Source organism: Cydia strobilella, chromosome 21 (genome assembly GCF_947568885.1).
Source record: "Cydia strobilella chromosome 21, ilCydStro3.1, whole genome shotgun sequence".
Lineage (NCBI taxonomy): Eukaryota > Metazoa > Arthropoda > Insecta > Lepidoptera > Tortricidae > Cydia > Cydia strobilella.
In genome coordinates, this window is record NC_086061.1 from 5,053,246 (window position 1) to 5,077,494 (window position 24,249).

General features: G+C 36.0%; 1 protein-coding gene across 1 annotated transcript in view; it reads left to right on the plus strand.

Annotated features, from left to right (window-relative positions):
- The window catches only part of LOC134751009 (transcription factor Sox-17-beta.3), a 141,021-nt gene that overhangs the window by 41,485 nt on the left and 75,287 nt on the right, over positions 1 to 24,249 (plus strand). The window lies entirely within an intron of this gene.

A 24,249-nucleotide genomic window follows, 5' to 3' on the forward strand; every position in this document is an offset into this window, starting at 1 on the left:
CGGCATAAAGTGGCAATCTTCTTTGGAACATATTTGTAATTCAAATCAACTGAACACCGTCGGTTAGATTTAAATGTTAAATTTGAACCCTTTTTTATTACATTTTTAATTTTGTCTTTTAAAATTTAAAGACACATAAATTTACATTCAGTCATAAGCGCTGCATGATAGGTTGTTGGTAGAAAAAAAAATAGTAAAAAAGCAAAGTAACAGGGCGTTCATATAACTTTCCTACCGGCTTGCCTATTTTAAACTGTTTTACACCTTATTGACCAAACATTAGCGAATGTCTCCGTTACAGCTTGGGCAAAAATGCTTTTGTATTTCCAGTTGTTTTTCTGTTCAAGTCACTATTTTCGTAATTAGTGAAATTTTGTGAGCAGCTTCGGTAGTTAGATATAATCTTCCTGTCGTTTAGTTTTTCGGAAAAAAGTTAAAAATGACGGAAATTGGGTCTATCGCAGTCAGACCATTATGAGTTCGCTGTGACAATGACACAACGAAGTAGGTAAGTATTTTTAATTTTTACATTTTTTATCGCGATGTCTACAGCTCACAGAGATAGATATAGAAAGTCTGTACAGAAGGTTTTCGCTCTCAGGGAACCATAAAACCGTTAATTAAAAGTAAAACCTTATCATTGCACCCTTATTTGGGAGGCGCTCCGAGTCGCATTCTGGAGCTACAAATAGCGCGCTAACAACTTCATTAAAAACGTCTGGGTGCCAGTTTCATTAAAGTCTAGAAGTTCTAGAGACTAGTAAATAATAGACTGTCAAATTTATGTCTCAACATCGTACATTTCTGACAACCCGTAGACTGATAATCTGTAACGGACGCCTGTGGTAACCGGAGCGCTAGGATCCGTCGGTGTGTACCTATTGAAATTTATAATTTAGTACGAAATTTAAGTTCCTTATCAGTCTGTGATGTCATGTAGCTTAGCTGAGTTCACTAGGGGTTAGTTTATAAAAATCGCCAATCTAGCCAAGTTATATGCTTCTGTCATCCCGAATGTAATACGTTTACTTTTCGATTGGCGTTTGTCGATAAATTGTCATTTTAGCTCCGGCCCAGGTGAGCCAAATTGAATGTCTGGTGTAGAAGATATTCGTCTTTGCTGGTTGTAGATCGGTATTTCTCATGAAATGGCATGCCGATAAAATTGCAGTCTATAGACAAGAAATAACTGCTGTCTTTATTTTACTCTGTTGATGACTTTGGGAACAAATCATATTATTTTGTCAAATATTTTGATTTCGACTATTTGGAGTCACACTACTATTTATAAATTGTAAACTGAAATAGACGTCATATATTAAAGAAAAAGTGTTCACCACTGGAGGAATCCGTCACTTTTTCTTTATTATTATTTTAGATTTATTGAATATTAAAGCTGTGGTAATTTCATTCTCCGCAAGTTTCGCGTGGCTCTCCATATCTTTTGTACGATCTTCTAATTCCCTGATTTGCCTCCTCTTTTTTTTATTTTTATGAAAACCCTGATTTTAGGTTTGTAGATCTCATTAAACTGCTCAAATAATTATGCTACGTGATTTTCTTAGCTGTCTAGTGAATACGGACTACCAAATGTCAATAAGCAAAACAGTTGTAAATGTAAAGCTACACGAGTTGACCGTGACATGTCATATGACAGCAGACATTACGTTTTATTGTTCTAATTAACTTTCTCCGATAAGCCCCAGTGTAGTATAACACCGTACTGGCGCGCTCAAAAGTGGTCTACCGTAAAATGTGCCTAATTTGCTCCAAAATTGTAATGTAAAAATATATTGTGGTAGGTATGTTAATGTATATTCCATTTTGAAGTAGACTTCACTACTATCATGTTGTAACACTTAAATGAGACTGTGATATAGTTTTCGTATCTAAAAACTATTGAAGCACAATTACGGTTAGTAAAAGCACTGTACGTAACTACATAGTATATCACTATATGCCGGAAATAGGGACTACCAGCCTCGTGTTACTAAACGGCTTCGCTTCTCTCGCCCTTTTAATATCACACTTGGCGGGTAATTCCCTCTTTCAATTTAGACTAATTAAAAAATGTAATTTCAATGGTAACCTTTTGCATAGATCAATATTCTTATAGTATTTGAGCTAACTAGATAGTATTTCATACTAGTCCTTTGTTTTACTCCGTCAAGAAGCCGTCAATATGCCATATCCTACCCTAGGTCATCTTAGGACAGCCGTGTGAACGTTAATATAGGTGATTGCATTTGTTATTTACTTAGTACGTCAATTCTGGTCTAGAAATGTTAAACGAAAGACGCACTTAGTTCACTCACCATAGTTAAACTTTTACAATTAGCCAATTTATTTGTGTTATTCTTGTGTTGTCAATTACGTGTTTTTGACGCGTTAGTTAAATATGTAATGATTTTATAATTATAATGCTTATTTGCGGTTATAATGTGACGCGGGGATTGCCTGATATTTTAAAATGTAAACAAAGGAGAATATGAATGACTTACGTTTTGAATGATTCACGGTTAGTTTCACTAGACTTATATTGACCGGGATATATACCGTGATTACCTTTTGTATTGTTTATGAGTTCCCGATATTTCGACGCAGGTACATGCATCTTGTTCATAAATGACTTATTTTAAGTTTTTTGCAATTGAGTTCTTCTTGGTCCTCGCCTTATCCCGTTACGCGGGGTCGGCTTTATTGATTTTGAGGCGCCATCTATTCCGCTGTTTAGCATCGTCAACAGATAGGCCACTTTCCTGTCTGTCGACGATGCTAAACAGCGGAATAAACTAATATTAATAATTGGTACGGAAATATTTTGAGTCCCAGAGAACATAGGATAGTTTTTATCTACCACGGAAATCATATTGATATAATCCTAATTCTTATTAATTATAAAATCCATGTAGCTTTCGTCCGCGACTCTCCTGCCTCTGTTATGGCAAGTCATTACGCCGCGTGGGTGGCTGATCTTATCAGTCTTAATGAAATAAAAGTACTATAAAAAATGCTAGGCATGGCTTGTACGGAGCCTAGTTGAGATTATTATTGTAAAATAATAGCCACTGTGTATTAAATTAACAGAAATTGTGGGTAAAACGGGCGTTTTTTGAAGATTTTGAACGTTCCGCTCTTGTTTTTGCGCTTAATAGGCAAGTACCGAATTTATAAGAAAATAATGAATTATTTTGATGAAATTATAAAAAAAAGCCTTATAATTCAATAAATTTGCCGTTACTCTAACAAAAAAGTGGGCATAGACGAGGCTTCAGTAGTATTTTATGCAACAGTGGTGCAAGATGGGTGCAATCTAACCTGATACCATCATGGCCAACCAAATCATCTCTTTATTACAGTAGTTTTTTTTTATTGTCATTAACTAACCTGTTTTCTTTTTTTAATCAGTAAAGTTGGTTATAATATACCTGCCTTATTTGTTTTTGTTTTAAGCTTGTTTGTGCATTATGAATGACGCGTGTAAGGATAATTATGTATCAGGTGTACTAGTTTATGAATGAATCCTGTTGTTTCCCTTTTCAGCTTGACGTACTTCTGTTTCTCTCGAGTTTATCCTCAAGACAGTTATTTTTAGGACGACTGTAGTAAATAATCTACAATGCAAGCGCGAATAGGATTCCCCTGACATGTCAGGATTTTTGCTAAATGTGGATGGCGTAGCATAGGTATATTAATTTCACACTTGTATCCAGGGCCAGATCTAGGGTTGAGCGAGTGGAGCGGCCGCTCTAGGCGCCGGATGGCAAGGGGGGCGCCAAAATGGCAAATAAGAAAAAAAAAGTTTTAAAAGACGCGAGTGTGACGCGGGCCCAAAATACGGTTCGTTTTGCTTTTGGGTAAAAAGCTTCAACGAAGGGCGCCAAAACCCGATTTCGCTCTACCCTAATCAAGGACTCGGGCCGGCACTGCTTGTATCGTCTGTTATCTCATCATTTATATCGTCTGTTATCTCATCATTTATATAATTTCTTTGTCATAACGTTTCTCACGCAGTCCATCCTCTTTTTCTTAGATATGACTGTCCTCTTACAGTCTTTCCCATTCATACTTTCTTGACACATGACTTTCATCCCTCCATATCCAGGATTAAAACTTTTCCTTCTCCAGTACTCAAACTATCCATACCAATACCAAGCGTTACTAGTTAAATCGTGAAGAGATAACAGATAAACAGAGTTAGTTTACCATTTATTAAAGTACTTATTAGTAGGCATCTTTCCAGAACTTCCGCAATAAAAAACTTCCCATAAATATTCTTCAATAGGACGAGGGTAGGTTTACTCTCTAATTTATCAAAACAATAAGACCTCTATTGCCTTGTTTTTTTCCGCCTTACTATGGAGTGGCCAATTACTATGGAGGGGCTAATAACTATAGCAGTCACCAGTCACCCTATCAGAGCTGAGATGTTTCATTGAAGATATTCTTAATATTCACTCGCGTAACACCACGTCCCTTCAATAACAAGCCTCGACCTTGAGCCATCCTCCACATTAATTGGTTAAATTGCACGCCTTTTAAGGCGGCACCACACTCTATAATGACATCCTTGTGGCGTGCTGCTCGCCGTACATACGCAGTGTTTAATTAAATGGGTGAGCAATCAGGTAATCAGTATCAGAGGTTGCAAGGTCTATGTCCACCTTTTTGATGTCACGTGCAAGCCGCTCTGCAGGCCTAGCCAAACAATCAACAGAAAACACCAAGAATAAGAAACTTAAATAATGTATGGAATTAGTCACGTAAAGGCGGGATTCCACCAGTGTGCGGCACTGTGCGCCACAAGCAAATTCAGTACAGAAATGCTTGTGCCGCACAGTGCCGCACACTGGTGGAATCCCGCCTTAACTTTTCGTAGCATCTAATATGTCATCCCGATAATTTTTAAATTTGGCGTTTGTTGATGTACTATTGCTGGCTAGGCTATCGACCATCTTGGAATTAGGCTCGTAGAGTTAGACCAAGAAAAGTTTGCAGCGATTTTGAAAGCATACGCAGTGCAAGTGTTATTTTAAACTTCAAACTTCTATAAAATTATGACGTATAAATTACACTATGGTCTAACTCTATGTATTTTGCGTTCCATGTCTATGCTCTGCCACACACATATCAATTCTTCCAAGAAATGCAATTTTGATATGTTAATACAAAGTATAAATATTAAAAAGACTATAAATGTATATAAAATATTCTAGGGACAAACAAATATTCTGAGGACAATCTTACACAGATCCACCTAGCCCCAAACTAAGCAAAGCTTGTATTATGAGTGCTAGGCGACGATATACATACTTATATAGACAAATACGTACAAAATACGTAGAAAATACTCATGACACAGGAACAAATATCTGTGTTCATCGAACAAATAAATGCCCTCACCTACCGGGATACGAACCCAGAACCATAGGCTTCACAGGCAGGGTCACTACCCACTTGGCCAGACAGGTCGTCAAATATAGAATGGAAGGTTTTTTATAAGCCTTAGGGCGGCTAGAGGCTGCAAAAATAAATAAAAAATTGGCTAAAATCTTATACAGACAATATTTGTGTAGGCAGGAGCGGTTTGGATAAAAATGGCGTGCGCTCAACATGGTCAACTTTACAAAATATTTCCGTCTTACGCTATAGGTATTTATCATTATCAAGCCATAAATCATAGCATGAATAACATATGATAAAAACTAACCGTCCCGATGTATGTAAGTGGACGCACTATATAAAGACATAATTTAAATCGCTGCCGGCCGTATTAAGAGAGCTTTTATTTATTGTCGACAGAGAAGCAACGAGAAATTACTTATAACAACATTCATGCTTGTAATTGTGTCATTTATAATTCTTAGGGTTCTGTGATTTATGATGTTTTACACAAAGGAAAACTTATTGGAAATCTTCCTTTCTCCCGTTTTCTCTTCGGCAGTACCTTTAAGTACGCAATTCTACATATATTCATTCATGAAATGGGACTTTCTCCAATCTTTATGTCCACTGACTCTTATACTTAATTGAGAGTTGAGGCATTACGTTATATTGTAAATTTGTAACAGTTACGTAAATTAGCCTCTTTTTCTTTTAATATGTAAAGGCCACCACCAGTGTGCGGCACAAAAGCATACTCAGTACAAAAATGCTTGTGGCGCACAGTGCCGCACTCCGGTATAATCCCAGCAAAGTCAGTTGAAGAAAGATCATTAATAATATCTTAATTTTGATAAGGTGCATTGGGGTAACTTCGAAAGCGGCAAATAGCTATAAAACCAGAAGCACTTCATACTTTAGCAACACTTATTACGCTAATGCAACGCTTACTTTCTTCCGAAGTTAACCCATTGGTTCCTTTCGAAATTACCCCAATATACCTTACCAAATAATTTACTTCCTTTTTCTTCAATTGAAAATCATTTATCTTATTTCGTTTGAATATTCCATATTTTTTCATATTAATTTTAACCTGTTCACCCCAACCTACCCGAGAATAAAGTATAAATTAAGTATGATGCCTTATAGGTATCATAATAAACTGTGTGAATTATTCAAGTCAATTAAGTTATTATATAATTCTTCCTTCCTTCATATGCGTCATAAGTTCATTCACAAAGAGGATGTTTACTTATGCCAATAAAATTTATCCTCTTTTCGTAGCCATATGAATCAATATTGAATCATATAGACCGCGGCGGGCCAGGAACAGATTTCCATGACCAATCGCCTCCCGGGCAAAAACTCGTATAGTGGTTAGCAGCTATGTATGATGAACCCTCGTGAACGTCAGCTGCCGCTCCGTTAACCGCTATACGAGTTTTCGCCCGGGAGGCGATGACTGACGAAATTTGCGCCTCGCTCGGTTGCGCGGTTACTTTAAAAAGAAGATAACTGCAGATGTTTTAATATCAGTGGCAACGGCAACCGTACCCTCTAGCCACCCAGTCTTAAAAAAATTATTCTGTTTCATTCTAATTTAAATCTTTATTTTACAAAAATTTATAATTTTAATGTAACTTAATTTTACAAATCAAAATTACATTTGACTTGGCAAGTTTTGATATCTAGGTGGCTTGAGTTGAGGATACTGACACTATAGAGACTATACTATATCTACCGACAGTTTTGAGATCCAGTATACCGACATCTAGTGCATTTAATGTCGCTATTAATATTGTATAGTAATATTTACAGTTTTAGTAGCTATTGACGATATTTAAACATTAAGAAATTCGTTAAATTTGCTTCACTGCATTTAGTTTAGCACAAATCGCACATGATATATCTTTTCCTTAACTCGTAATGAGAACTTGCAATTAATATTAAACCTACTTCCATATCACTTGATAAAAAGGTCGTATCTTTGTAGTAATTCCCTAGAACTTACTACCAATTACTTCTAAACATCTCGAGCTACTACTATTTAGGCGTTATCTCACAAACTACCCATTTTGGGGAACCCGTTTTTACTCGCCTTGTAAGGCTGTGGCTTAAATGAAATTAATCTTGATAAGGCACATTAGTCGTCACTAGTAGCGTTTTGGTTTATCGTTGTTGAAATATCTGAGTTGCTGCAACGGATATGAGACCTAGTTTTTTTGGGATTGGTTTATTCGTAGACTTTTACCATCCAAAGGTTTTTAGGCGTTTATAACGAAGAAAAACTTACTCTTCAGTCACTGTGGAGTGTATAATGCTGTCAAAAGCAGACAATTTTATTCCTTTTTTTTTTTTAATGGGGGCCAGCAGGAAGTGGTGCCAGGAGTGAAATATGTAGCCAACAAGCGTAATACAACTCGCGTATTACGTGGTCACCGTAGTGTTTGGGTGTTTGCAATGCCACAGGTGTCACTAGCGCGTTGCTAAGCCATCGTATCCGAAGATTATAAAAGGTGGTTTTTCTGTCCATATCATAAACAACAAATGATTTGAATACTTTTCATTTTTACGCCTCAGGAAGAGATTTTGTCTAGATATCAAAGTGACATTGAATAACGTTACATACAGATATTTCTCTAGAAATCTGTATCTAAGAATTTTGGACAGAAAACTATCCGTGAATACATATCACCTAGGTTCGATTTCCGTACCAATAGCAAGAACGAAACAAAAACGCTTCTACGAACTCTACACACAGACCGACAGACGACTTAAAATTCTACACACGCTACCTTTAATAATACAATTAATTCCGTTCGTCGTATCAGATATCAACAAACACAACGTTATCCTTACCATCACTAATGACTCTATTCTAATACACTTAGAGTCGAAAATCCAATGGATGCGTGTGCGCATAAGATGGTTGTGTCTATAAAAGAAAATCTATATAGGTTGGGAGCGACATGGGAGGTATTCCCTAAGGAAAATTTGATATAGTAGTAGCTTCCCTGATAAGAAGGTCATTGAGGTCTATTATTACGGAATAAATTAAATTATTTAGATGATTAATTTAAGTTATAGATTAGGGCGTCATAAGTCTTTAATAGATTGCATCATGCCGAGTGGTCTAGGCATCTGCCGCGAATGCGGAGCATGCTGGTTTGATTCCAGCTCTGGGCTGGAAGCCTTGGTCACTTTTTATTTAGTTCATCTAAAGGTAGTTATGATATTTTCATAAAAGCAATAATTAAGATGTTCAGTTTAATACCTACATTTAAGCTGGATGTTACGTCTAGCTAGGCCATTCCGTTGGGACGTTAAAATGAAACACTCATTTTGTATATTTTTTAGAGGTTGGTTCACTTGAAAGTAGATTAACGCGGCTTTAAAAATGAAGTAGTCTATGTTCATCTCACAACAAATACAAATACTCTTTATTGCACACCTTAATATTATAGAAACCAATACAATGAATACAGAAACTCAAATAAAGGTAAACAACAAGCGGTGTTATCGCTAAAACGCGATGTTTGCAACAACTTTCGCTGAGCTAGGCTTACTTATTTATTGATGCAAATGAGATGCCCTGCAAATTATTCCAGATTGAAAATTCGATTTCGGTTCGAAGTTTACAAACTTCGAATAAGCCATCTTTCATCGGAAATATCTTAGTGGTTAGAAAAAACCGAACAAGTGCGAGTCGGACTTGCCCACCGAGGGTTCCGTACTTTTCAGTATTTGTTGTTATAGCGGCAACAGAAATACATCATCTGTGAAAATTTCTAATGTCTAGCTATCACGGTTTATGAGATACAGCTTGGTGACAGACAGACGGACAGTGGAGTCTTAGTAATAGGGTCCCGTTTTTATCCTTTGGGTACGGAACCCTAAAAACCAGGGGCCTTTACACGTATAGCGAAAATCCCTGTTATTAGCGAAATACCGTAGCGGTATGATAAGGCACGCGTGGGGATATGTCTCGGTCCTGTTTCCCAAACCAGTGAATCATAGAACTTTACTATGAAAATGTTCCGAGTGTCAGTTTTTGTGGGTCGACAGTCAACATACAAAGATAGGGTAAACTCTCAGTATTTAGTGACACGCGTAATTCGGTGATACGAGTTTTGAAGCATGACACCCAGCAAAGCTAGTGAATTAGGACCTTTTAAATAGGACCTCACGGCTTCACGGCTTCGACGGCTTTGCCGTGAGGCCCATTTAAAAGGCCCTAATTCACTAGCATTCCTCGGTATCATGCTTCAAATCAAAACTTGTATCACCGAATTAGGCGTGTCACCAAATAGTGCGAGTTTACCCTACTTTCTCGCTTTTTTGCCAAACTAGCAACTGTTTGGAAATAAATAATTATGAAGAATGCATTCAAAAATGATTCTTGAAATAAAACAATTTAAACGGATTATATTGCATCTAATGGATTTAAAATGCATCTCGACGTTTCAAGCCCTTTTATAGCGCTTTTCGTCAGCGGGTAGTGTGAAAAATATTACTGTGTCAAAATTACATCTTGCAGAACGAATCACATCCAAATTAATGTTTACAACTTTACATCATCTGATAAAGCTATTTACACATTGCAACTACTAAGAGACAATATTATATCAAGAGTCACACGAACCTAGCCGCTTCCTTACAATCGACGTTATGCTTTCATTTTAAAAAGATAGTTCGAAAAAAGATGAAATTTGACATGTATAATCTGATACTAGTTTTCGTTGCTAGAAATGGTAATATACTAAGAAATTAGAGCTAGCTCTTAGTAGAAGTTTTACATACAAAACTTACTTAATAAAGGTTTGTAAGAGATTGCCAAGTTTTATTAATAAGGGGTAATAGAGGTGTGAATAACACTTCTGGCCCGGATGGAATGGTTTTCCAAAATATGTAATATTACAGATTGCAAGATGCACTAATAGGTAATAGGTAACTGACGAACCCACAAACTATGGGCCTGTCAACATAATTAACTAGGTGTGTGCGTGGGCCACGCGTCTGCAAGCACCATTTAACGGCGGCTTAATTGATCGCAGTTTGCATATTGAACAGTGACGTAATTATTTAATATTTGAGCCCAGTTTGCATTCCGGTTACATTAACTATCAATGGGTTATCCATCATATCAGCCGAAACAAATTTATTTTACTTTAAGAGTCACATGAACGTGCCGCTAAAAAGCCGCTCCTATACAATCGAAATTACGCTCTTATTTTAAAACGATATAGGTGTATATGTCTGGTTCGTCCCTAAATTATTATACAAAGAAAATAGAGCGACGAGGTTTGTGTGATTCTCAATAAGTACAGAAAAATAGCACAACTTTTCACTCTCACGAGTCTCAAGTCTCTCAACTCCGTACCATTTGTACAGTGTATATGTGCCTCTGTTTAATCCCATGGTTGACTGGTGGAGAATTCCATTGGCCATTACGTCGTTCGTTTTTGTATTTTTTGCAATAAAGTTTAAATAAATAAATAAAACTATACAGAGGGGAATCCAGCATGATAAATCTGTGTTTCTGGCCAGTATCGCAACTGACACCTCAAAAAGCGACTAATCATTCAAACTTTAATGATATTAAATCAATACCAGTTCCTCAGAAATGTGACATGGTTGTATTATAAATTTTTACTTTACCAATTTATTTCTAGTCTACGTAAACTCGAAGTCTACGTAACCTACTTACCCAATATATTGCAATAATCACACTAATAGAACTAACCTATTTCAAGATCCCTTCAAAGGTCTCGCATAAAGGGGCGACAACAAAACATCAATCGATATAACTATCGATTACTTTATCGATTAATTCGCAATAACAATTTGTCGTCGGCGTCATATCTATCGAGTCCTACTTACAATATGAATGTATTCGGGCCTACGTGCGGCGTAGGCGCACGTTACTACGACGGAGTCATCTTGATACTTGAAGACAGCTAAGATGGCTGACAGCCGATCTCTTCTTTTTTTACAACGGTGGCATGCAGTCACGCTAAATTGTAAGTTTTTTTTAAATGCAGGATGGTAAAGAATGGAAGTAGGGTTCCATTCTATTATCGAGATCGATCTTATTATATATTAATACGGGTCACTCACATATTTTAAGTTGGGAGTATTGTTACTAAAAAGACCGATCTTGTTGTCTTTATTTCCTTATATAGTAACTAGGATACTTAACACTAAAACCCATATTTTGCTCTGATATATCTTCATCTAGTGTGACTTGCGGTAAACTGGTCAGGAATAAAAATTGTGGTTTTCGTAGCCTATACAATTCCTCAGGCTGTTCACGATTTATAAGGATTTTCAGTGTGTTATCCTCCTAAGATCAATGTTTGTATATATTCCATAATCTACTTGAACTTTTATTGTGTAAGGGTTCCAAAGTGAAAAACAATCCAACACGTAGTTTTAAAATGATAACAAAACTCCGTTTGTATGGGAAGGTGAAATTCTGCCGAGCTTGCCGGGGACTCTTAAGCCAGTACGTTTTGCGGCCACTATATATCACAGGAAACACAGTTACGATAGATGAGTTAAACGCATTCGATTATCGATTCGTTGTTTAAATTCTATCATTTGTAATTTAACTTAAAATGTTCAGATCGAGGCAGAAATAAGGACCAACAACAGAATCATCAAAACCTGTCAATCCGCGTACACTTACATAAGTTTTCAACTAGGCTTCGCCTGTGTATTCACATGGCTTCAAAAAACGAGCGAAACTCACCAGTGTAATATAACCTCTACATCCCTACAAGTAGGCTCTAATATACCTCTTGCGTTGAATGACAGTTCATTTTTATATGGAGTAGCTGCACGTTAAATGTTTGTAGACATTTTGTAGGTACCTACTGTTTTTTGGTTCTTATTTACTGACAAATTTGATTATCCAGACTATATATTATAAAGAGCTCACTTACACTGGTCTATGTTGGAAGCAGTTTGAATAGCCAGAAGACTGCAGCCATGGCGCTGTGCCCGTGTCGTGACCCTATTGCGTGTGAGTCATGTAGCGCGTGCGCAACCGCCAACCGGCGAACGTTTTAAATTTTGAATCCGCGTTCGATCCAACGTTTTTGACGTATTTTACGCACTTGAATTCCTCTAGGCTAAAAAATAAGGGAAATAAGGTTTTTGACAAAGTTTCATTTTTGATACCAAGCTTTTATCGCTGACTACTTTTCTTTCAACAGGCAACTAATACATATCAAGACAATTCTACCAAACACAATTATGTAACGTTATTTTATCATAGTTCCTATGGCCACCTCCTGTGTCCATCACCAGATCAGCACGATGGTACTATAATATTGCATTGTCACCCAACTTACATAATACTTATGTATGTTAAGTTTTAACCTAATCGATTAATGGGAAGTGGGTCTAATTTAGCTTTCAGGATTGGACCCAACGATACCTACCTACAAACATTGCAAGTTAAATAAAAGCTCGTAAAAAGCGTGAATTGTGACGTAATAAGTCTTGTTTCCTTGCCTAATTTTTTTGTTCTACGTGCAACCTCTAGTGTTTAATACTCAAAAACAATTCTCTTTGTTAAGTACGATCGCACAAGTACCAGACGATTAGACAGACAGACGGACAAAGCTTTTCAGATGTAAACGTCATTGTCAAAACATTAGATATCTTCAACCGTTTAAACATTCATCCATCGTATCCTGATAAGATCAAAAAATTATCATCCAATGCTTTCACAAATTCACAAACGGAAAAACCGATATGCAATGCACCCACAAATTTCCGCATACCAAGTGACAATCTTTTAAAAAATAAAACGAAACTGACAGCTGTCACCGAGGACTGAATACAAAACAACTTTTAAAATTTTTGTTTCTTGAAAAAACGCACTGTGTGGTCTATAGTGGCAGTGCTTTTGGAGAATTAAGATTTTTGGTTTGGCCTCTGTGCAGGTTCTGAATGTGTTTTGCATAAATTATGTTTCGTGTATGTTATTTATTTTGGCATGTGTGTCACTGCCATCAAACTACAGATGACCTGTGGTATGAGCAACAGTTTTTCCAGTAATAGGATTGGAGCCTAAAGTCACAAACTTAAAGTGTAAAGCATTTTAGCTTTATGATTGGTAATTATCGTATTTACTGGTGGTGGTGGTTAATTGAATTGAATATTGCCTATATGATAAGATTGATGTTACTTTTTTATGCCTAATGTAAGTGAGTAGTAGTTAACCTTAATGGTGAACAAAATATAGCATACAAAATAAATAATGTCATGTTCATAATATGTAAATGGTGTAGCTAATTACATTACACCCAGAGATTTATTTACAACTAATTACAATTATTAGAAATTGTACAAATTATAATCAATTGACTTGCGTTGTTTCAAAATTCGCTTTAATGTAGACCGACGACACGAACGTATCACAACACAATTAGTCAGCCATTTTAGAGACTAATTCATATACCCGGCAAATAGACGATTGTACTATTTGTACACAGAAAATGACAGTAATTGACAGTAAAAAGTAAAGGCGGGATTCCACCAGTGTGCGGCACTGTGCGGCACAAGCATTTTTGTACTGAATATCCTTATACGAGTATATCCTAGTTGTTTTTGTTTTTTTGTTCTTAACTTTTCTTTAAGTGAAATGTATATACCAATGATAATGTATGATTATTACTAAATAAATGATATGATATGATATGCTTGTGCCGCACAGTGCCACACACTGGTGGAATCCCGCCTTAAGGTAACACCGAAATTGTAAGAACATTTCTCTACCGTGGATACAGATGTAGTGCATAATTGTTTTCCATCGTATTTTCTCGGAAACGTTCGTATTTGTCATGCTACTTTAGTCAACGTCAGTACCTTTTGTACCGAGACTGATTGAAATAGCAAGACACGTTTCCGTGAAAATACGATTGGAAAATAATTATGTAGATGGCAGTAGTTTCCAAGTTTATCCCTGTCCACATTTTAGTAATGTTGCCATACCAAAAAAGCAAAGACGAAACAAGAAAAAAAAGATAAATGAACAAAACGGTATATTCATGTTTGCACTGTACAGATAATACCAGTTGAAACTGCAAATCACAATATTATTATCCGCGTAGGCGCTGACAAATCGTGCTTATCACCGGCTCGGGACGAAACTATTATTAAATATCGATTATTGTAACTTTCGCGTATTATCAACTCGACTCGATTGAGTTTTATCGAGGTTGTTTGTGGGTTTCGATTTTAGATACAGCTTGATCTAATAATTATGGGAACATTTATATTTATTTGTAGGTACTGATAATATACTTTGTTTTACGGATTGTATTTAGACTATTTTTGCTCCCGATCTAAAGAACCGTTTTTTTTTGTTCGCATAAACTACCTGAATGGAGTGCTACTAGCTAGAGTTAGTAACACTAGTAGATCATAGATGATCTATGATGTACCACAATCTTTGAAACGTTTGAAATCTACGATTTAAAAAAATACCGTGTTTAGGAATATTGTCATCGTTGTTTTACGTTATGTTATGTTAAAATATCTCCATTAGTTTGGCGTAAATCCGTCCCCCATTCACATGTGATATCATTTTGAAGATATTACGTATTTTATATGACGGCAGAAATGTAATAGTTGAAGGTCACCACTACTATATTCAATAAAAATGCCCGCGTTATAAATATCTAGTTACAGCGGTGAACATTATTTTAACACAACTTAACCTCACACGAACACATGTCTAGCAAACAATAGAAATTACACAGAAGTTAATGCCCTAACTCACGTAGTAACATGAGTCAAACGCGAACCAGACAAGCCATACAAGCACTCCAACTTATCAATTCAAAGGCAGTGCTTCGTCGCGTGCCAAACCAATGCTATTCGCGATGGCATACGATTAATTTATTTATTGAAATCAATACTAATATCTGAAAACAATGGACCCAAATGAAAATGCGTACTCTGTTATGGCACGTCGGAATGCTAAACGGAGCCGCGTCATTACAATACGCCATTTTGCATTTGATTTTGAGGTTATTAGATGCAATCGGAATGCGTGCGGCCATATTTGAATCCGTTCGGCTTTATTCGGACGTCGTCGGCTTCTGTGGCCGCCGTTTTGGTGACGTTTGACGTATGTTGTGTCAGTGTTGCTATAGATTTCGAGGAAGATTGTTAATTTAATGTACAGCGAAATGATGAGACATTTTATGCAAATTTATACGGTGTTGGTGACTTGTGACCACCGAGGGGCGCTTTGCTTATTTGGAAGCGTTATACCATTTACATTAATGAGGTGCTAAAGAACTATAAACGGGTAGTTTGGAGTACAATAGCTCGAAGAAAATATTCTTGAGAATGTTTTTCTCGTAACCACTTCAACAGAATAAGCACTTAATTAAATGTTGTATAGGTACTACGCGGTCTAAATTGATCAATTTTTAAATGACTACAATGGTTCTCGACAATAGGCTAGAATGTGTCAATGGCATCAATATTGCTAGTTTATCTTTTGAAATTGAAACATACAAAAATAGAAAATTTCCAATTAGGTACCTAAAACAGAATACCTCTATAAGATTTGACATCTAAGTCTATAATGAATAAGATCTAAAAGACCACAAGATTCCTGATTCCATTCTACTCCTGATATTCGTATAAGTTTTGCAACCTTATTTTTTACCATACTACGGGAAGAGTTGTGATTTTAGCAGTCTTTTCGTATGTTTGTGTGTTCCGCCATAGCGTTAACACTAGTACAGGGTACAGAGGGATTTTGGTGCCAGTCGATTCGTTATTTGAAAGGAAAAGAGGTTATTTATATTCGTACTCGTTAATTAAGTTTTGTCTTGTAATTTTTGCAGATAGTATCTGCGATCTATTACTGTCAACCTTAGCCTGGTTGTAAAACTCATCTCTGACGTCACCGCGCGCAGTCCTTGCCGGGCTGAGATTAATAAACATGGTGATTAGCATGAATTAATTCATAAGTGGCCTGGGTACTTTGTATTGGCGCACGCACTTGACTTGCTGATTATTTAGCGGTTTAAGTCGTGTAAGCTATTTTTAAGCCCGACCCAAAAAGAGGGGTGTTATATGTCTGACGCCAATGTCTGTCTGTGGCATTGTAGCTCGCTAACGGATGGACCGATTTCGATGCTGTTTTTTTTAGGTGAAAGCGAGTTTCTTTGCGGTGGTTCATAGCTAAGTTTGATAGAAATCGACCCAGCAGTTTCAAGAGTATCAGCTCTTTTGTAAAACGATGTAAGGCATTTTTGGCATAAAATGGATTTTTCAATATTATCCCGCTTTCGAAGTTACCCCAATGCACCATAAAACAAAATGTCTAATTCTAATAAAATTAGTAATAAGACGACATGATTCACAACGACGGGACTTAATCGCGTAAAATAACTCCAAGTAGTCCCGTCGTTGTGAATAATAATGAGCAAAAATCGTGAAAGTTTAAATCAGTGTTTTTTCGCCTTTTTTTTTTGTATTTTTTATTAAAAAGGGTTCCTTAATTATGCTTCTCAATTGGCCTGATTGTTAATAATGATCAATCATATATATACCATAATGAATTGGTTTTTAGTACTGAAATCAAACATTAGGGTTCCTGAAAAATTTAATTGTTAAATTCATAGATTATCTTGGCTGGCCGCGTAGCCAACGTGCAAATCGCTTACGCTCCGTAGCGAACGAAACGCAACTGTCTCCATCGCACTAGTAAGGACGACCGATAGAGAGAGATGACTACGCAACGCCACGGAGCGTTAACGATTTGCATGTTGGCTAGGCGCCCTGTTCTTCAATAATTAACGTATTACACACCAGTGTTATGAAATGGATATAAGTACATATTATATGTATAATATACAGTTACATATACCGAAAACATTCAGCTTCGCTTGACTTTTAACATCGATATTTACATTAGCCCACGTCAACCAGACATGGCTCGTGACTCATGCTAGTGATGTATGATTTTCTTTACGGTTATGAGATCCTGGTAATTTAATAGCTGTGATCTTGTGATACACTTCAAAATATTTGCGATAAGGCTCGTGTTTCATACTTAGCAACACACACAACTGAGCTACCTACCTCTAGAGTGATTGGTGTGACTAAGGTTGCCATTCAGGATTTCCCGTCATAATTTTTGTCAGGATTGCAGGGGGACTTGGCGAGAGGAGAGGGGGTAGGTTTGGAACGGTAATTTTTTTTACGAAGTTTACGGCACCTGATGCAAAAACATAGTCTATACTGCCCATGTACCTACTGCATAATATATTTAGGTAGGTAGCTGTCGTTTTACCGAATGACCTGAGTCACAGCTAGGACGTATCATATCCTTTAGGAGTTCTCTCGCGTTTTATGATTTCCTAGGACCTTTGCATTGATATGTGAGTCGGTTATTAAGGTTTTCCTTTTCATTGTTATTGATATACTTACGAAAATTGTGTTGGAATGGAACCTTTCGTGGCCCACGTAGTGTCCCACTGCCGGGCAAAAACTTTCCCTTTTTCACTCCTCGTCTCTCTTGTATATTTGTACATAGGTTTGCGATATGAAAATATGGAATATTCTTACAAAAGTCTGGATGTCACGCTAATAATCCTGACATTTCTTGGATGGTTGTTTCTCCTAAAAACGTCCTCTGCCCAACTTCAAACTTGTATCTAGATTCTAGAGGTCCCCCCGCAATCCTGACTAAAGACCAAAAATGTCATGACATGTCAGAGCAAGTCCTGGCGCATGGCAACCTTACTTGTAGATGAGCTCCACTAAGAATTTCAGAAAGTTAGAGGTTGAATTTCCTCCAAAATATATAGTTTAAAATATGGTTTTGTCGTTAACGACTTATAATAATAGGTACTTTACTAAGTAACACCTATGTTTTACTGTTAGTGCTTCACTAACTAATGTAAATGCTTGGAAATGTACAAAGGGAAAGTAAGGAATTTTAACCCACGCGGACCTAATCGCTGAGCTCCTTATGAAGTTAATAAGCTAAACGCTGCAATAAATAGTAATTTCAACGTAAAGTGCACTTTGGTGTTTCATATTGATATAACTATGTCCATATATATTAGTACTTATACTTACTATAAGATTGCAGCCTTCGATATTACTCATTGGAGAAACGATGATGCAATGATAAGTGTTTCGATCTAAATTGTCCCATGCTATATTGCAAGAGCAATTACCCCATTTTTGGACTAAATGCACTGTTAGTTACATAGTTTTCCTGGGTATTTTGTAAGTCTCCATTAGCGTGAAAAGAGGTACCGTAAAAGTTATAGTCAAGTAATACAACTATAGTCTACAAGTTCAATACGTAATTAAGTATAAATACCTATGTTACTTTTTTGAAGTTGTTTCTTCCATTTTTAAACATATCCATTTATAATTCCCTTCCATTTATAATAAACTTCCAAATATCATCACTGAATTATCTGTAATTAAATTTAAAAAATATGTAAAACGTAAACTTATCTCTAAAGCCTATTATAGCACACAAGACTACATGAATGATGAAACACCGTGGGATTGTGATTGAAAATAATTAATTATTTATTATTGTGTTAATAATGATGAAATTGATAATTCAATGAATACCTATATCAGGTAATCCGTATTTTTTGACATTTAGATTTTTATTCTAGAAAGTTTCTAGACTAGTATTTTTAATACAGTTTCGGTGTTTGACGATCCTTTTGTGAATTCTTATTATTAAGTTTGACATATCTATAATAATTTAATGTTTTTAAGAATAATAATAACTGCATCAATAAATTGCTCAGATATTTAGATTAAGGTAATATTTAAAACTTGACAATTTAAAAGTGCTTGTTGCTAGGCCTATTTGAATAAAGATTATATTGACTTTGACTTTGACTTTGACTATGTTGCCATAGAATTACAACAGTCAAATAATAGTCACGTCTGAACGAAAATGTTCGAGTTAATTTTGAACCATCAATCATCATTTTGAATTATCAATCAATCAATCAAACCATAGTTGGTAGCTTTTGCTAGTTGGGTAGTTTAATAGTAGTGCTATTTTTACCTAAGCTAAAGTTAGTCTGACCTAAAGCGTCCTAAGTTAAAGCTATCTTATACCTACCTTTAAACGAGCAATACTTGTTATTTATATATTTAGAAATCTCGGAAAGGGCTCTAACGATGTCGATGAAATTTGCTATATGGGGGTTTTCGCGGGCGAAAAATCGATCTAGTTAGGTCTTATCTCTTCGAAAACGCGCATTTTTGAGTTTTTATATGTTTTCCAAGCAAAGCTCGGTCTCCCAGATATTTATATTTAACCTTAAAATCCACGAAGCATATCAATGCAGCAATGATGAAATTAGTCAAGATAATGCTTTTTTCATCAAATTAAGATTATTTGATTGATCGATAAGTATTAATTGCTATTCAATTCATAATCGATCGCGTGTGTCAAGGACTACCTAGTTACATACGATAAATTACATTTTGGTCAACGAAATTAACTGTCGGCCTTTATAAAGCATTTCTACAGAACTTAACCAGCTTCTTATTTACAGTACATTATTCTATATAACACACAATAAAGGGGCCAAAGAGAGCCGCGTCGACACTCCATCCGATAATACACAATTAGACCGCAGCCAGGCACAGATAAAGGGGTAAATTCCGACCACATACCTAGCAAGCCATTTAAAACAACCAGTATAGTATGATCTCTTGGTTAAGGATATTGAAAACGTACGCTTCGGCCACGAAACGTACGCTCCCAGCGTGCTCAACGTACCTACAGTCAGCTGCAGAGGTAACTGGGGGGTCAGGTCCTGCATAGAAATTTGCTGGGGGGTCATCTATCTCTGCAGCTGACTGTACATTGGTTAGGACGGGGCGTAAATCCAGGAAATTAAAAAGTGACCAAATATATGCGCTGTTGAATATATGGCCATTCCGCAGGTTTTAACGTTTTATTTCAAAATTGTAATTTTCATTTTATTAATTTATTTATTTTCATAAAATTATAAGTATATTGAAAATAAATGAAAATTTTGACATAGGTAATTCGTGATTTTTATATATCGAGCCAACTTTAAGGTTTTGGTTGGTCTGCCCTTGCAATTATTATTTTTCGTGTGATTTTTTCATGGCATTTACCCTTGATTAAAATGTGTTAAAATTATATAAAAACTACATTTTGGTTTTAGCTCTTAAATAGTATTTTATACAATCGTGATATAATAGAGAGCTTTTCAGTCGAGTACCGTGTTTAGACCACGAAGCTTGCTGAGTGGCCTAATGAAGGTATGAGATTTAAAAGCTTGATTATATCACTATTGTATACAATACTTTTTCTACGAGCCATCTAAAATAATACTTTTTCTACTATAATAATTAAAGAAAATTAGGTAAGTATCTCAGTAGTACAAAAACCATCAACGCGTGCATAATATATGAATAGGTATTACTCATGAAATAGTCGCGCGTTGGTGTCTTTTCCACTGGACCGCGGCGCCACGTGATTGGTCAAATTTATTATAGTTGGCTAAACCGTTTCGAAATGAATATTATAGTTGAGTTGGCAGCCCATACATGAAAAGTACCGCATTACAGTTTGGTATATAAAATCTTAATTCAACCATTACAGACATTACAGTCGATGAGTAGAAAAACAAATTTATGACTATCGGCGTCAGCATCGAGCAAGCGCGTAGCGTAAGTTTCGTAGCTCTCGGGTTAAACTGGTTTCTATAAAGTGTAAGCGACCGGAATACAACGCCAGGCTAAGATAAAAGCCGACATGTGAAGACAAAACACGATCGTATCGTCAGGGCTGTCGTTTAACGATACATATCTGAGGCTTTTTAATATTGTGTGTAATTGACACTGGATTTTTGCCGTAAAGGTCACGGCTTTTTTTAGGTTTTTTAACGGTGCGATGTCGTGAACGTCAAGACCCTATTTATTTTACATTATAAAACGATAAAAACTCTGTCATACACCGCCCTAGCCATCTAGGCTGTGCTATATTAGCACAGTTTAATCTTCAACCGCTAAAGGTATGTCCCGTTTGAATTCACACTAACGAGCATTACTGCTGCCGCCAATGTCAAAATCGATGTTGCTGTCCGGATTTCAGACATTTGCGACATCAATGTCGCGCTGCAATAATGCAGCAGTAACGCTGGTGCAGTCTGAATCCAATCGGTACCTTAAGAATTTAAGACAGTCCAAAAATAAAGAAAACTGCAAAAAAACATGTCCGTCGCCAACTGTTTTGTGGAATAATTAATATCAAAACATTACCTGTTTTTTTTTTCGTATTTACGTTACCTGTCGTAACATATTCCATTATCTATTTCGTACTTGTTTATAAGTATACAAAAATAAAGTGTTCATGAAAAAAATAATTTTAAGTGTAACTTCCAACCCTTTATAGGGAAAAGATCTCAAAAATAATGAGAATGACCATCCTGTAACATCATCTTGTATTTTTTTCTATTGTACAGAATTTTTAGGACTATAGTTTGGCGGTGAGGCTTGAATTAAGGATTTTTTTCAGTCTTGCTCGTTAAACGAGATGAATTTTCTGATGTAACATATTTTTAACTAAATAAAAATACGCGTCATCCACTAACGAAAACGAGGGCCTCCTAAATCCTAATTGTGTATACAGTATACGGTTGTTTTCGATTTAAACACCCAATTACTCCCATATAACTGCAATACCCTGCAGCATCCCTGTCGGCCATTGGGCGTGCGCGCGCGCCGCCATTGGCGCGCGCCGCGCGCGGCATCAAAGGCAGGGAGTGTCCGACTGTCACTGGCCACTATGAATATGGATGCAAGCGGGCATTAAGCGCAATTTCTTGATAGTCATATTGAGTGAGGGTAATGGTTTTGATATGTTTATTTGGGTAGCTTAAACCGCTTAAAAGATATGCATAGTACTGTAAACGCCGCGTTACAAAACGTCTATATGACGCCTTTTTAGATAATTTATACTGTGTACTGGGCACCTTGTTTAAACCCTGAATCTACGCAGTGACCATCAGTAAAGCTGAGAGATGCTTTAGCCAGATTTTCAGTCACCACTATACACATGATTAGATTAATTATTTGAGTTTTGATGGATCGCCATTATCTCTAAAACCTCACGACAAAATTAGTAGGGAAATAGTTTGCCTCCGATACAGATTCAGTTTCAAAGTTATATGTATTGTGTGTTTCACTTTAAAACCGATTTTTATAATAATATGACCATTTTTCTTATGGATCCTTCAGACAAATTTCTCTAAAAATAGTACCTACTAGGTGGCGTTACTGTCGTGCATGTAGCGAATATCTATATACTCACGGCGTGATGCCACTTCCTTCTTATTTTTTTATAATTTAAAAATAATTGAAAGTACATTTCGAACTTTATTTTTCAGTGTATTTTTTGTCTGATTTCATGATTGAGTACGAAACATTAATGTTATTAGGTTAACCTAATCGTTGGTCTTAATCAGTCATTTTGATTTACGTACGTGTAAGAAAGGGATAAAATCTAAGGGGATAAAAAATCAACTAATTGAGGCTTTTATAAATAAGGGGGTAAATGTCCTGAGAAACCAGCTGATTAAAATCTAATTTTAATAAAAATTTAATTTAAAATAACATCCCAAAGAACTTCCATAAACCCTTGCGCGCGCAACTCGATTTCCTGCTATGTCACCTGACCGTTTTGAATTGCAAATGTGTTCAGATTTTGAAATTTCGAACGCCTCTTGCGTGGGCGTGTATGACTTTTTTTTCGTGACTCGAGCGCATGCCACCAGCCGTGTCGAGAAATTAAAAATATGCTTTTGACGGTTCTAAGGTCATTTTTGAGATGTTTTAAATATATGGACTTAACTAGTTACATTTTTTGTTTTATATTTTACGCCATATAATATGGCGGTCGATGGACTAAGTTAAAATAAGTACATACATACTTATAATATGTATATGTACTCACTGCTGAAGTTTTTGGTTAACTATTTATTTAATATATTGTAGTAAGTAGGTATTTGTATAACGAATTCTATTGCCTTGCCATTTACATAACATATTATAATTATATAAACATTGTTGAAGTATTAAAAGGTAATTATACTAAAACAATGATTTTAAGAATTAAAGAATAGTTAAAAGAGGTAAGGATGTGAGATCATGTTTCAAAAATTTACAAAACAAAATATTTATGTACATACTTAGTGGGTTCTTGGATTTCATCATAACATTCACCATGGTTTCAAACCGGTTAAATAAATACCTGCCTAATCATAACTATAATATTATGAATTATATATTTTTACGTTAGTACCTGGAGATCTAACCACGATGACAATCGTACATCGACAAACGCTAAAAGAAAATAAAAAATGTATCGGGATGACAGATGCTACGAAAAATCACGTGACTATAGCTATACATTATTTTTAATGTTGTCACCTTGGGTAGGCCCCTGGTTCATAATGATATGAACTACTTTTTACTTGCTTTTAACATACTTACCTACCTAATTATAATGTATGTATGTATATCTTTTTTTTTTCTATGAAATTTCTCGTCATCACCTCGCTAATTACAAGCGAAAAGAGATCTTACTTTTACTCCATATTTTTAAACTACACTTTCAGACCCATACTCGTACATATAATTACTACATTTTCTCCACAGCGTCTCAAATAACACCCGCCATATTGCTTTCGTGCCATTGACTCCACGCATACATTACCACACACGAAAACTATATGTTTAAACGAAATAAAATATGCAAATGTTCGCATATTAAGTGTGCGTGGGTGTATGTCAAAACGTGTATGAAAA